Source organism: Odocoileus virginianus, chromosome 21, assembly GCF_023699985.2.
Source record: "Odocoileus virginianus isolate 20LAN1187 ecotype Illinois chromosome 21, Ovbor_1.2, whole genome shotgun sequence".
NCBI classification, from domain to species: domain Eukaryota; kingdom Metazoa; phylum Chordata; class Mammalia; order Artiodactyla; family Cervidae; genus Odocoileus; species Odocoileus virginianus.
Genome location: NC_069694.1, coordinates 7,838,452 through 7,853,293, shown reverse-complemented (window position 1 = coordinate 7,853,293; position 14,842 = coordinate 7,838,452). Strand labels below are relative to the sequence as shown.

General features: G+C 42.3%; 1 protein-coding gene across 3 annotated transcripts in view; it reads left to right on the top strand.

Annotated features, from left to right (window-relative positions):
- Positions 1 to 1,850: 1,850 nt before the first annotated feature.
- Positions 1,851 to 14,842, top strand: part of KLHL5 (kelch like family member 5) — an 83,756-nt gene continuing 70,764 nt past the window's right edge. For 2 of the 3 annotated variants that reach the window (XM_070452023.1, XM_070452022.1), the window contains exon 1: positions 1,851 to 2,115. The gene's annotated coding sequence lies outside the window, so the exon portion shown is untranslated. The remainder of the gene's footprint in view (positions 2,116 to 14,842) is intronic. The other variant, XM_070452024.1, reaches the window with a different exon arrangement.

Below are 14,842 nucleotides of genomic sequence, written 5' to 3'. Positions count from 1 at the left end.
AATATAGAGACAATATAGATGTACTCCTCTCCCAATTTTGATAGACTTCAAACAATATATTTAGTATGAAATAAAGGAGAAAGAATTCCTATTTCTTAAATTAGGATTCATTTTCTTTTTACAATTGTAATCTGATTTGATTGTAACACTTTTCTAGCCTTTCTCACTATAAACCCAAAAGACTGAATTAAATTTCCAAAACTGAACAACAAATAATGATGAGAGGAAACAAAACAAAACTATGAGAGCAATGTCATTTGCTGTGAATGCACACAAATGTTAACAGGGAAAAATCAAATGAAGGCTGAAAAATTCAGACTGTGGGTTTCACAGCTGTCTTTTGTAATTAAAGACCATGCTATTCAAGTAATTTTTATCCATGTATGTAGGTGTGATTGCAGAGGGAGTGGGGAGTCTCCTCCAGGTGGCTCTGATTAAAAAAAAAAAAAAAATGCATCCTGTGCTTTGTGGTTGGAGCTCTCCCTGGGATTTTGTAAAGTATCTCTTTCTGATTGTAACAGTTTAAAATCAGCCCATCCACTTCCTTTTGAACTAGCAGTCCATATCAGTGCCTCAGTGTTTTACATTATGTTGGTTTTTCTAACCACTTCCCCAAGTGGGAATGTACAAAAATCGATCCCTAAATCTCCCAGCCACCCCAGGCTGTTGCCACAAAAGCGATTTGGCCAAGCTGTTCAGTTGTTGACTTGACCCATCAGTCTTCTGGACCATTTGCTTGCATTTGGGTTTTCATTACGGACACATACTAAAGACCTCCAGTGCAAATTTCACTTTGGGAGGACTGAGCAAATGCAACCTCGTGGACAGGATGACAATGTATCACAGGAGCATTGAGTCTGCAAACAATGAACAGACGCATTACTTTCAGAACAGAAAGCAGGTGGACATTTCCTTTACACAACACTTGGAGACAAACTAAGGAAACCTCCTCCTTCCCTTATCCACCGTGAGCTCCGTGGGTGCAGGGACCTTAGCCGCTTTGCTTAAGACTGATTGAGTTAAGCTATATGAAGCGCTTTCGATTGGTGTTGGGATATAGGCGCTGAATAAAGTGAATTCTCAGCACCTTGCATATATACATATACACGCACACACACACACACACACACACACACACACACACTATATATATATATATATATATATATATATATATATATATATGTACATGGAATGAAGAGGGAACCAACTTCAGCGGAATTCCTATTATCCCACCACTAGAAAACAATGATTATGACCCCAAAGTTGAGGATCGTAATTATCATGTCACGTATCCACAAACCCACTATGGAGCGCAATAATTACCAGCGTGTTGCATGCGGCAAGGGTAGAGAGTCTGGAGGAAAGAGGCACCTCTTGGTGAGTTCCCCCAAAGCTTTAGAACAATACAGTCCTGTCCTCCAAGGAATAAAAAACAAAACAAAACACACACACACACACACAGGCCGGCTCTCTGATCGCCTTCCAGCCCTGCAGAGGGACCTCTTCCTAAACTTCCACCCCCAGGAATTTTCCCTTATCCCAGTTTCAAGGGGCAGGAAACAACCGGAATCTTTGTCAGGTCCTCGGCGCCCCGCCCCCTCCCCCGAGCCCCACCCAGCCTGACGTCCCCCTCCCCCGCAAGCGCCCCCGGCTGCCCCCCGCCGCTCCCCTTCCTTCCCGCACTGCCCGGGCCGTCGGCGCGCACCAGGCCGGGGGAAGGGAAACCACCACCCCCGCGGCGGCGGCGGCCTCCTGGGGCCAGCGGGCCGGCGAGGGGGGCGGGGCCTGGCGGAAGGGGGCCGGGCGGGCAGCTGCTCGCGCCGCGCCGGGACTGCCGGGCTAGCGGGCCCCGACCCCCGGCCGCCAGCTCGCCCCCTCCCGCGCCGCCTGCCGAGTTTCTCGCCCCCTGGCCTCGCACCGCCTGACGGAGCAGGAGTGGCCCGCCCCGGGCCGGCCGGCGGCGGGCGTGAGGCCACCGGGAAGGAGTTGGGGGCGCCCGAGGGGCCGAGCATCCTTCCCCTCGGCCCTCCGGCCCCCGCCTCCCGCCGGCCCTCCGCCCGCCTGGCCGCCCCGCCCCGCCTTGACCCCCGGCCGCCTCCGGAGCCCGACGCGGTAAGTGCGACTTCCTCCTCGGCGCCCGGGAGGGGGCCGCGGCGGGTCGGCCGCGCACCGAGGCCCGCTCCCCGCCCCCCACGCGACCCTCCCGCCGGGCCCTCGGGAAGGCGGCCCCGGGCGTCTCGCTCCGGAGGGTGGGCCAGGCTGGGACCTCCCGGGGCTCGAACCGCGGTCCCGGAGCGGCGTCTGGGCCGCTCTCGAGTTATGCAAAGTTCTCGACGCGGCGTTTGTGGCCGGTGGGCTGCTGTCCAGAATCAGTGCTTCCTCCCCGTACTCTTCTACCAATAAAACTTAACTGGAAACCATTCTGGATTTTTTTTTTTTCCCCTCGTTACCCTCAGGCTACCATAAGCTAAGTTTTTAAGTAATTGCCTCACCCTGGGAGCGTGGAAAATAAGAAAGAGACTTTATTTCAAGAAAAACCAGCGTGTCTGGTTGAAACTTTTTCATTTAGGCATTTCAGTTCTGGTTGAAACTTTTTCATTTAGGCATTTCAGTCGTACGCAGAGATCAAAACATGATGGAGAAAGTTTGCTGTATTAACGAGTAAAGCATTTCTGCCGTCTTTATTATCGATTCACTAAAATTTTTTTAATGATACATTTACAAAATTCACAGTAGAGATACGCTGTCTCGCCCCACCCAGCAACATTACCAGTTTCTTGCGCATTTTTCCAGAGATAATGTATATGCCAATTCTCTTTGCTTCTTTGAAAAAAAAAAACAAAACACGGAAGTATTGTGTATTAAGTGCCTAGCAGTTGTTCGTACCCAATATGTGGCAATTGTCCTTCCGTTTAAAAAACAGTTTAATAAGTCTTTTTGATTATTAGACCGCTGAAAAGCCAATAATGACCTCTTTGGATTTTAAGCATAGTGAATATGACTATATTGTGAATGTGTATGTTCTGTTGGCTTCTCAAAGCTATATAAATACTTTTACACAAAGGTGACACTGATATTTCGGGGTATTGGGAAAGGTAGGGAGAAATCAGTATGAAATTGTAAGAAAATAGAACTTGATGTATATAATAGTTCCAAAAATGATTTAGAGCAACTTAGTGTCCATATGGTACTGTGGGGTAAAACAAAACTAAATGAAAAGTTGAAGCAGAGCAGGGGAAAAAAGTCAAGGGTAAGATAATACCAAGTGTGTAAGATCCTGAACTAGAGGCGAGTCGCAGTTTTGGCTCTGAACATCGCTGGCAGCCAGAGGAAAGAAAGAGGAATGAAGTAAGTTTCAGTGTATTTCAAATTCTGAGATAAAAACAGACCAGTTCTTCTGCCTAAGCCCAGCATTTTCCAATAATTAGGCCTGAGAGGAAGGTTTTCTCATGGGGCCTAATAAAAAGAGATTGTTGTGATCAGTTGACAACATTTTTTAAAGTATCTCTACAGAAACTGATGAATTTTGGATAACTGTACTTCAGTGTAGAGCAATAGTAAGACTCTAAAGGTAAGCTCTGTAAAGGCGTTAAGCCTTTCATAATGATCCATTCATAATGTGTAGAGTTACCTAGAATAGTATTTCCCAAACTGTGTTCTGAGGCATGAGAAATCAGTAGTTTATTTCTTGAAAGAAGATTTTAGCTTAAATAAGTTTGAGATAACAAATTTCAGTAGTTTTTTGTTTTTTTGTTTTCTCAATTTCTTGGCTAATGTTACAGTTTACTTTTATAAAGGGGGATGTATTGTGTGACCTCCAAATTTATTTGATACGGACCACAAATTGAAAACCACTGAACCTGTAGAAGTGGGTGGATTGCTTATCCTTCAAGCAGTCTTTGTGAATATTTCTTATAGCTGAGATTTGATAAGAATGAGAGAGGAAAGGGCCTGAGGTTTACCAATTTATTAAGAGCCAAAGTGAAGATAAAAGTAAAAGTCACGATTTTAAAATGTGTGTATGTGCTCAGTTGTGTCCAACGCTTTGCGACCCCTTGAACTGTAATCTGCCAGGCTTCTCTGTCCATGGAATTTCCCAGGCAAGAATACTGGAGTGGGATACCATTTCCTCCTCCAGGGGATTTTCCCGAGCCAGGCATTGAACCAACATCTCTTTGCGTCTCCTGCATTGGCAGGTGGGTTCTTTACCCCTGCGCCACCTAGGGAGCCCAGAATTTTAAAATATTTTACATCAAAGGAAAAGACTACTTTCCCCCAGAGTTCTTTTACAGTTCCTCCTTGTTCTACAAAATGCCTATTGGACCAAATGATCTCTAGAACTTCTTCCTGTTGTTCTGTGCTTCAGGAAACTTGGGATCTTTGGAACTTGGTATCTTGAATTAAACTAGGTTTGGGCAAGTAGAACCCCTTAAAGGATGATTTTAATTATTCTTGGATATAGATACATTATTAACGTTTGCTTTTTATTCCAAACACTACTGGCACTATTACTGTCAGACCTGGAATTCTGTAGCTATAAGACATCTTGGAAAGCATGGTACATAATGGAGAGGGATTTGGAGCCAGAAAATCTGGGATTGTGCCATTGATGTGCAGGGTTGTTTCCAGTAAGTTTATGAACCTCTCTGAATCTGTTTCCTTTTTTGTAAGATTAGAATGATGACAGCATGCAGTTCATTCAATGAATGTTGAGAGTCTAATAAGTAATGAGTAGTAGAAAAACAGCTTTAAGAGTGCAAATAAAATAATGTATCAAGAATCCTTTACTATAAATTATTTCCATTCCTGAGTATAGATGGCAAGTGTTTCAACAGCAAGAAATATCATCCTATCCAAATATATTTGGCCTGTTGAGTTTCCGATAGCAAGTGGTGAGAGTTGAGAGAATGAGGGATTAGTCCAAAATTTTGACTCCGTTCAGTTCTTGTGTTTGGATTTGGAGACTTAGGATAATGAGGGACACTTCTATAAGAAAGTATTCCATAAATCAGTGCTCCCCATCCTTTTTGGCACAGGGACAGGTTTCATGACAGACAGTTTTTCCACAGATGGGGTGGGGGGTGGTGTTGTCTCAGGATGAGTCAAGCACAGTACATTTACTGTGTGCTTTATTTCTATTATTACTACATCAATCCCACCTCAGATCATCAGGCATTAGATCCCGGAGGTTGGGGATACTCTGCTATAAATGATTCAATACTATATAAAATGTTACCATCCTGAAGATAAATTTAGGGCCAAAGGTATTCATTGTCTTCATTTATGTGCTCATGTGTTAGTGGTTTAAAACAACAAAAGATTGTTTCTCAGTCATGCTAAGTGTCCAGTTAGGGTCAGCAGGAGAGCTCTGTTCCAGTAACCATTTAGTGCCCCGGATCGTGAGAGGCTTATCTTAACACCTGCTTCCACATTTATTAGGCAGGGGGAAGGATGTGATAAATTGCACATTGGCTTTTGAAGACTTTTAATGACACATATAACTTCCACTGCCATTTCATTGGCCAAACAAGTCATATGACTGCCACCCAACTTCAAGGAGGAGGGGAAATGTAATTCTATCTTGTACCCAAAAAGAGGAGAATGGAGATAATCTTGGGACGGTCTTTTGGACTACAACTAAGCAGACGTTATAGTTCCATGAGTTAACACAGTCTGAATAAATCAAATCCAAGCCATGTTTTTCAGTATTCTATTTAGGGAATAGAAAACAGCATTTCTTTGTGTATATGTAATCATAGAATTATGCTAATGAGAATTATAAAGAACATCTTTTATTAATTGGAACTGAAGTGCTTTTGAAAACTCCCAATTAGACAAAGTGTTTGGCCAAGTGAATTTCATTATTTTTTAATTATATGTCCATTCAGTAAACATTTGTTAAATGTGGTATTGTATGAGGCCCTGTGTTAGATCCCATGAGGGTAAAAAGCTGTATGGGAAGTTTATACCCCAACAGAAAACAGCTATAATTGAATTCTGTCTCCTTTTTTTCTCTTTAAAATAACATAAACAGAATCTTTTAATATGACAAAACTTGGTTATGTATATCTACATCATTACACTTTGCTTCTAATCATATTTTTTGGTCTTAGGGATTATTTGGTGACGTTATAGAAAATTACTTAAACTAATGTAAGCAGAAGGAGTATTTTGTTGGAAAAGGGATATAGCTCTCTGTCAAAGAATCCAAGGGCAGGACGTGCAGTTGCTCAGAGGCAACTGGCATCTGCAACAGAAAGTTAGGAGCTGGAGCTGCTTTCCTCTCCATATCTATAATTTCTTGCCAGCGTCTCTCTCCACACATACACTTTATTCCTCTTTTCTGGCTGGCTTTCTCTGTTCTGCTCTTAAATGGGTGCATTTAACCGAAGAGTTCACACACTTAAAAGAATTAGAGCCTTTGGCTATTTCAGAAGAACTAATTTTTTTCTAAGTGCCACATCTTGGATAGTTCTTAAGGTAATTTACTATCAGAGTCTGGAAATGATAGAGTTGGCCCTAAAGTATAACAAGTTAGGGTAATTGACAACTTTGTAATAGAGAGAGAGGCAGTTCTAATCACTTGGGATGAAAGAAACCTGTGATGTCCATGAAAGCACTACTACATAATTAACATCAGCTGGCAAATCTAGTGGGACAGGCTGATTAGAATAATCAGGATAAGAAGGTAGAACTGGAGCTGACTTGTAGCAACAATATCCCCTCCCAGAACACTGGCAGATGCCATCTCCACTGTAATACTGTCAGCCATCTCTTCCCTCTCCCAAGGTACAGATTACTGAATTGTCTAATGCTTATAAATCACCTACTTCTGATGCTAATACAGGGCTCCCTTGTTTCTTCCCATGACTAATAATGCAGGAAGACTGCTTTTCTATTCTTTTCTATCCTTCAAATTGGTCTAGACAGTCTCCTTGGACATTTTACCCTTTAACGTGCCACTGCTGTATTTCTCCACCAACTTAACCTATTTTTATTGTCAATAAATTTCCATTCTTTTTCTTTGAACTGTGTACTTAGCTTTTCTACCAGAGTTTCCTTGCCATTCTTTACCTATGCAATGTCTCCATTCATTTGAGTTGAAAAACATGCATAGCTTCACCTCAGCAGATGGCTGAAGGGATGGACTGTGGAGAGGTGTATGTTACCTGGAAGAGGGCATCCCCAGGAGGAAAGAGTAACAACACAGGAAGGTGAGTAAGAGCTATGTGTGAGATTAGGTGGGATTTATCAGGGCTGTATGTTAGGCTAAAAGAGGCAAAAAGAGGAATGAGTTCGGGTTCAGATTGTAGGACATCTGCAACCTCATTTAAAACATTCCTAACAGTCTTGTTGCTGTGGAAATGATTGGGTTTTCTTGGGTTCAGACTTACAAAACTGCCATGGGCTTGTTTACTCAGAAGATATCACACAGGAACCACAGCTGGCTGGCAAGACAGCATCACATATTCCTCATCAGTGCTTGTGATCCTCACAGCAGGCCATGTAAGCAGTTTATGGAGACATCTGGGAGACATCTCCCCACGTGAAAGCGTAGGTGCTAGGAAACAAACCTCGCATCAGGTGGGTCCCAGAGCGGCTTGGCTTAAAACACCTCATGTCCCACAGGAGACACTGTCTCTTATATGACTCCATAGATTTAGCTTCAGGGTCCCCTCGAGGGATGTGCCAGTTTCAAGAGCTATCACACCTAGGAACGTCAAAGCCATGGCTTCTTATGAGGTATTTATAGTTCATTATAATTCCTCTGAGTCCAGATGCAAACTTACTAATCAGGGGGATCATTTTTACTTGAGGAATGTTGCCAGGTAACATAGTTAACATACCTACTTCATTAGATTGCCAGGGAAGTAGAACCAAGAGAGTTAACTGAAGGTTGGCAGTAGCAGAGAAAAAGGTTTTACCCACACTTGTCATTATCCACAGTGTCTTCCAGAGCCCTTTTCATTCGGGAGGTGTTCAGTAATACTCATTTTGTTAACTTCAGTGTTGTGTGTTTTAACTCTTTTCATGACAGGAAGTATGAGATAGAGGGAAATAGAGAAGAGAAAGGTAAGGCTGGAAGGTAGGCCGGGACCATTAGATTGTCAAAAACACTAAATTCCATACTAAAGAGCTTGGCTTTTATTTTTTGGGAGGCACAGGGTGGGGGAAGTTTTAACTAAGAGCGATGGGACCAAGAATTACACTTTGAAAGTTAACTTTAGCTGTGGTATGGAGAGCAAATTAGAGATTTAGATTTGAGGACAGTTGGCTCGTTTCTACTGAATCTGCCCTTCTTTGGGCAGAGGGTCCTCTGATAAGCAGAAAGAAGGGAGACTCAGTTCTGTGATCTGCAGAGTTTAGAATTACTGGACAGATTCTGCGTGGTACATTGGATGGAGGGGCCACACCACTCGTTTTTCTAAGTTCATTTGCCATCCCCTCTCCCAGCTTGGAGACTGGGAGTTTGAGAGAATGGCTCTGAACTGCCTGAGAACACTGGATTAACACTAAGAAATAACCCTTGCCTCTACTGGTCTCCGCTGATCACCATGTGACTCACTTAGATTGCCTTCTTTTGCTTTTTACCGGAGTTAAATTATAAAACAGTCATTTGGTGGCTTTTTCTCTTCTTTCCTTTTTGTTTTGTTTTTTAGTTCTTGGTTATAGGTCAAGCCAGGGAGTTTCATTAATGGCTAACTGGTTTAGCATTTGTAGTGATTAACCATTTCTAATTATAAGCTGTTGAGAAATGGTGCTTTACATTTTTCTCCTGTTGTTTACATTGACCCTTTTATCCTTTCCTTACCCAACTTAACACTGTTCTAATATAAAATGCAGTTTGTAAAATCTGATTGGGCCTAAAACAGAGTCAAGTTAATCTGTGATTGACACATTGTGTTCCAAGAACTCAGGCAGTTTTGCTTGATTATAGTAGTGTCTCAAGAGTACTGATGGCTCACTTTTTTCCATCACTGTAAAGCTACAGACAAGACAGAAACACTTACTGGATTTTGTTCAAGTCAGTAAAAAGCAAAATTATAGCTATCCAGATTATTACTTTTTATGGCACATAGGACAGCTGTGCACATGCCAAACATAAAGCATCTGGCAGGAAGTTAGCAGTGGTTTGCCATCATATTTATGGTATTAAGACGTTCATGCTTGTCACAACAAACATATGCTTATATTCACAAAATCAGGAGTGGGCAACAAGGAAATCTTTTTTACCTGTCACAAGTCAAAGGGCTATTTAAAAGTAAATATTTTGTTATTATTGGGCTTCCCTTGTAGCTTAGTTGGTAAAAGAATCTGCCTGTAATGCAGGAGACCTGAGTTCGATTCCTGGGTCGGGAAGATCCCCTGGAGAAAGAAATGGCAACCCACTCCAGTATTCTTGCGTGGAGAATCCCATGGACAGAGGAGCCTGGCAAGCTGTAGTCCCTGGGGTTGCAAGAGTTGGACACTACTTAGCGACTAAACCACCATCACCATTTTGTTATAATTATGCCGTAGTCTTCAGAATATCAGTTGTGATAACTTGTATAGATAAGTTGGGGATACAAAGTCCATAAAATATTAATTTACCTGAGTTTTTAAATGTTACTTGCTCTTCTACTGTCTGTAAGTACGGATACACTGTTGAGAGATGAAAAGGTACTTTTGATATTAATGTGGGTCAGCTCTTCATCCTATAAGAATCAGTGACAGGTTGGCAGGGAGCTTAAGTGGGGCAGGATCTGTGAGGCATTTGTACTTGGTGAATAAATGCCACATTGGCACTTAATTGTAATAAAGTTGAACTTAAGAGTATAGTGTTACATTAGGAGTGATATGTTAAGTCTGTTCTATGGCTGTCTTCTAAATAGCTAACCTTGATAACCTAGATATCAAATTAGCTATACTCTGAATCTGCTTCCCAGTTTGGACAGTGATGGTAATTACCTACTCTATTCTCACAAGGTAGTCATGAGCTGCAAATGAGAATACCTTAAAAACAAGAAGCAGTGGGATATCCTTGACAGTGTATGGTCTTTACAATCAGTCCTGGATTCAAATTGAACCCTGCTACTCATCACTTATTAATATATGTAATCTCACTTCATTTCAGTGGCCTCACCAGTTCAGTTGCTCAGTTGTGTCCAGCTCTGCGACCCCATGGACTGCAGCACACCAGGCTTCCCCGTCCATCACCAACTCCCAGAGCTGAGTAAGAGTAAAATTCATGTTCGTCGAGGCAGTGTGCCATCCAGCCGTCTCATCCTCTGTAGTCCGCTTCTCCTCCAGCCTTCAATCTTTCTCAGCATCAGGGTCTTTTCCAGTGAGTCAGTTGTTCGCATGAGGTGGCCAAAGTGTTGGAGTTTCAGCTTCAGCATCAGTCCTTCCAATGAACATTCAGGACTGATGTCCTTTAGGATGGACTGGTTGGATCTCCTTGCAGTCCAGTGGACTCTCAAGAGTCTTCTCCAACACCGCAGTTCAAAAGCATCAGTTCTTCGGCCTTCAGCTTTCTTTATGGTTCAACTCTCACATCCATACGTAACTACTGGAAAAACCATAGCTTTGACTAGATGGACCTTTGTTGGCAAAGTAATGTCTCTGCTTTCTAGATTGGTCATTGCTTTTCTTATAAGCAGATATGCAGATGACACCACCCTTATGGCAGAAAGCAAAGAAGAACTAATTCAAGCTGGTTTTAGAAAAGGCAGAGGAACCAGAGATCAAATTGCAAACATCTGTTGGATCATAGAAAAAGCAAGAGAATTCCAGAAAAATATCTAATTTATTAATTATGCCAAAGCATTTGTCTGTGTAGATCACAACAAACTGTAGAAAATACTTAAAGAGATGGGAATACCAGACCACCTTACGTACCTCCTGAGAAATCTGTATGCAGGTCAAGAAGCAACAGTTAACTGGACTTGTAACAACAGACTGGTTCCAAATTGGGAAAGGAGAATGTCAAGGTTGTATGTTGTCACCCTGCTTATTTAACTTACATGCAGAGTACATCATGCAAAATGCCAGGCTGGATGAAGCACAAGCTGGAATGAAGATTGCCGGGAGAAATATTAATAACCTCAGATAGGCAGATGACACCACCTTATGGCAGAAGGTAAAGAAGAACTAAAGAGCCTCTTGATGAAGTGAAAGAGGTGAAAAAGCTGGCTTAAATCAACATTCAGAAAACTAAGATGGCATCCAGTCCCATCACTCCATGACATCTAGATGGACAAACAATGAAAACAGTGACAGACTATTTTCTCGGCCTCCAGAATCACTGCAGATGGTGACTGCAGCCATGAAGTTAAAAGACGCTTGCTATTTGGAAGAAAAGCTATGGCTAACAGCATATTAAAAAGCAGAGACGTTACTTTGCTACAAAGGTCCATCTAGTCAAGGCTATGGTGTTTCCAGTAGTCATGTATGGATATGAGAGTTGGACCATAAAGAAAGCTGAGCGCCAAAGAGTTGATGCTTTTGAACTGTGGTGTTGGAGAAGACTCTTGAAAGTCCCTTGGACTGCAAGGAGATCCAACCAGTCCATCCTAAAGGAGATCAGTCCTGAATATTCCTTGGAATGACTGATGCTCAAGCTGAAACTCCAGTACTTTGGCCACCTAATGTGAAGAACTGACTCATTGGAAAAAACCCTGATGCTGGGAAAGATTGAAGGCAGGAGGAGAAGGGGATGACAGGAGGAGATGGCTGGATGGCATCACCGACTTGATGGACGTGAGTCTGAGTAAACCCGAGAGTTGGTGATGGATGGGAGGCCTGGTGTGCTGCGGTCCACGGGGTCACCAAGAGTTGGATGTGACTGAGCGACTGAATTGAAGGAAGTAAGGAGCCCACACTGGAATGTAAATTAACTACATCACTAAGCACAGTGTTTGGATCCACTGACACTTTTTTCATGGTAAGACTTTCTCCTTGAAGGAAGCATGTTGCTTCCTGACCTGCATACAGATTTCTCAGGAGACAGGTCAGATGGTCTCGTATTCCTAACTCAGAATTTTCCGCAGTCTGTTGTGATCCACACGGTCAAAGGCTTTGGCATAGTCAATAAAGCAGAAGTAACATGTTTTTCTGGAAGTCTCTTGCTTTTTGGATGATCAGTGGATGTTGGCAATTTGATCTCTGGTTCCTCTGCCTTTTCTAAATCCAGCTTGAACATCTGAAAGTTCACGGTTCACATACTGTTGAAGCCTGGCTTGGAGAACTTTGAGCATTACTTTGCTAGCATGTGAGATGAGTGCAATTGTGTGGTAGTTTGAGCATTCTTTGGGATTGCCTTTCTTTGGAATTGGAATGAAAACTGACCTTTTCCAGTCCTGTGGCCACCGCTGAATTTTCCAAATGTGCTGGCATATTGAGTGCAGCACTTTCACAGCATCATCTTTTAGGATTTGAAATAGCTCAACTGGAATTCTCTCACCTCCACTAACTTTGTTCGTAGTGATGCTTCCTAAGGCCCACTTGACTTCACATTCCAGGATGTCTGGCTCTAGGTGAATGATCACACCATTGTGATTATCTGGGTCAAGACGATCTTTTTTGTACAATTCTTCTGTGTATTCTTGCCACCTCTGCTTAATATGTTCTGTTTCTGTTAGGTCTGTACTATTTCTGTCCTTTATTGTGCCCATCTTTGCATGAAATATTCCCTTGGTATCTCTGATTTTCTTGAAGAGATCTCTAGTCTTTCTCATTCTGTTTTTTTCCTCTATTTCTTTGCACTGATCATTGAGGAAGGCTTATCTCTCCTTGCTATTCTTTGGAACTCTGCATTCAAATGGGTATATCTTTCCTTTTCTCCTTTGCTTTTCATTTCTTTTCTTTTCACAGCTATTTGTAAGACCTCCTCAGACAGCTCTTGTGCTTTTTTGCATTTCTTTTTCTTGGGGATGGTCTTGAATCTTATCTCATGTACAGTGTTATGAACCTCCGTCCATAGTTCTTCAGCACTCTATCAGATCTAATCCCTTGAATCTATTTCTCACCTCCACTGTATAGTCATAAGGGATTTGATTTAGATCATACCTGAATAGTCTAGTGGTTTTCTCCACTTTCCTCAATTTAAGTCTGAATTTGGTGATAAGGAGTTCATGATCTGAGCCACAGTCAGCTCCTGGTCTTGTTTTTGCTGACTGTATAGAGCTTCTCCATCTTTGGCTGCAAAGAATATAATCAGTCTGATTTCAGTGTTGACCATCTGGTGATGTCCATGTGTAGAGTCTTCTCTTGTGTTGTTGGAAGAGGGTGTTTGCTATGACCAGTGCATTCTCTTGGCAAAACTCTATTAGCCTTTGCCCTGCTTCATTTTGTACTCCAAGGCCAAATTTGCCTGTTACTCCAGGTATCTCTTGACTTCCTGCTTTTGCATTCCAGTCCCCTATAATGAAAAGGACATCTTTTTTGGGTGTTAGTTCTAGAAGGTCTTGTAGGTCTTCATAGAACCAATTTCAGCTTCTTCAGCATTACTGGTTGGGGCATAGACTAGGATTCCTGCAATATTGACTGATTTGCCTTGGAAATGAACAGAGATCATTCTGTCGTTTTTGAGATTGCATCCAAGGACTGCATTTTGGACTCTCTTGTTGACTGTGATGGCTACTCCATTTCCTCTAAGGGATTCTTGCCCACAGTAGTAGATATAATGGTTATCTGAGTTAAATTCACCCATTCCAGTCTATTTTAGTTTGCTGATTCCTAAAATGTCGACGTTCACTCTTGCCATCTCCTGTTTGAGCACTTCCAGTTTGCCTTGATTCATGACCTAACATTCCAGGTTCGTATGCAATATTGCTCTTACAGCATCGGACCTTGCTTCCATCACCCGTCACATCCACAGCTGGGTGTTGTTTTTGCTTTGGCTCCATCTCTTCATTCTTTCTGGAGTTAGTTCTCCACTGATCTCCAGTAGCAGGTTGGGTACCTACTGACCTGGAGAGTTCGTCTTTCAGTGTCCTATCTTTTTGCCTTTTCATACTGTTCATGGGGTTCTCAAGGGAAGAATACTGAAGTGGTTTGCCATTCCCTTCTCCAGTGGACCACATTTTGTCTCTCTATCTATCTATATGTTAGTTGCTCAGTCATGTCCACCTCTTTGCAGCTAACATACATATATAAGGATACAATGTCCTTCTTACTTAACCTATTTATGTTAATATTAGCATTCATATAGTCACCTAGGCTTCCTTCATAGCTGAGTTGGTAAAGAATCTGCCTGCATTGCAGGAGACTGGGGTTCGTTTCCTCGGTCGGGAAGATTCTCTGGAGAAGGAAATGGCAACCTACTCCAGTATTCTTGCATGAAGAATCCTGTGGACAGAGGAGCCTGGCAGGCTACAGTCCATGGAGATGTAAGAGTCGGACACGACTTAGTGACTCAACCCCATAGCCATCGATGTTTGAAAATGCTGTCTTCTGTGACCTCTTCCTATCCATTTGACATGGGCATTTTATAAGGCCTGACCCTGCAATAGGTTTTAACAGCCACTCCCCTTTCAGGTCACATTGCTTCTAGCCAAGGTTACTATCCTGTCACCTCAAAGAGTTTTCTAACTGCTTTTCCCACCAATGGCATCTTCCCTTACACATCCATTCTTCAACCGCCAAATTAATTTTTTTGAGGCATACTTAAATTCTCAACTCAAGAACCTCATCTTTTCCCAAATAAAAGACATATTTACTGCTTGATAATTAGCAAAGGTTTCATTCAAAACCCTCTTCTGTTGTATTTTAAGACCTTTCAGATGAAGGTCTGTGCCATTAATTTAGTCATTTATTCTTTGGTCTAAATTCAGGAAATGTTTGAATGTTGTGCGCTATA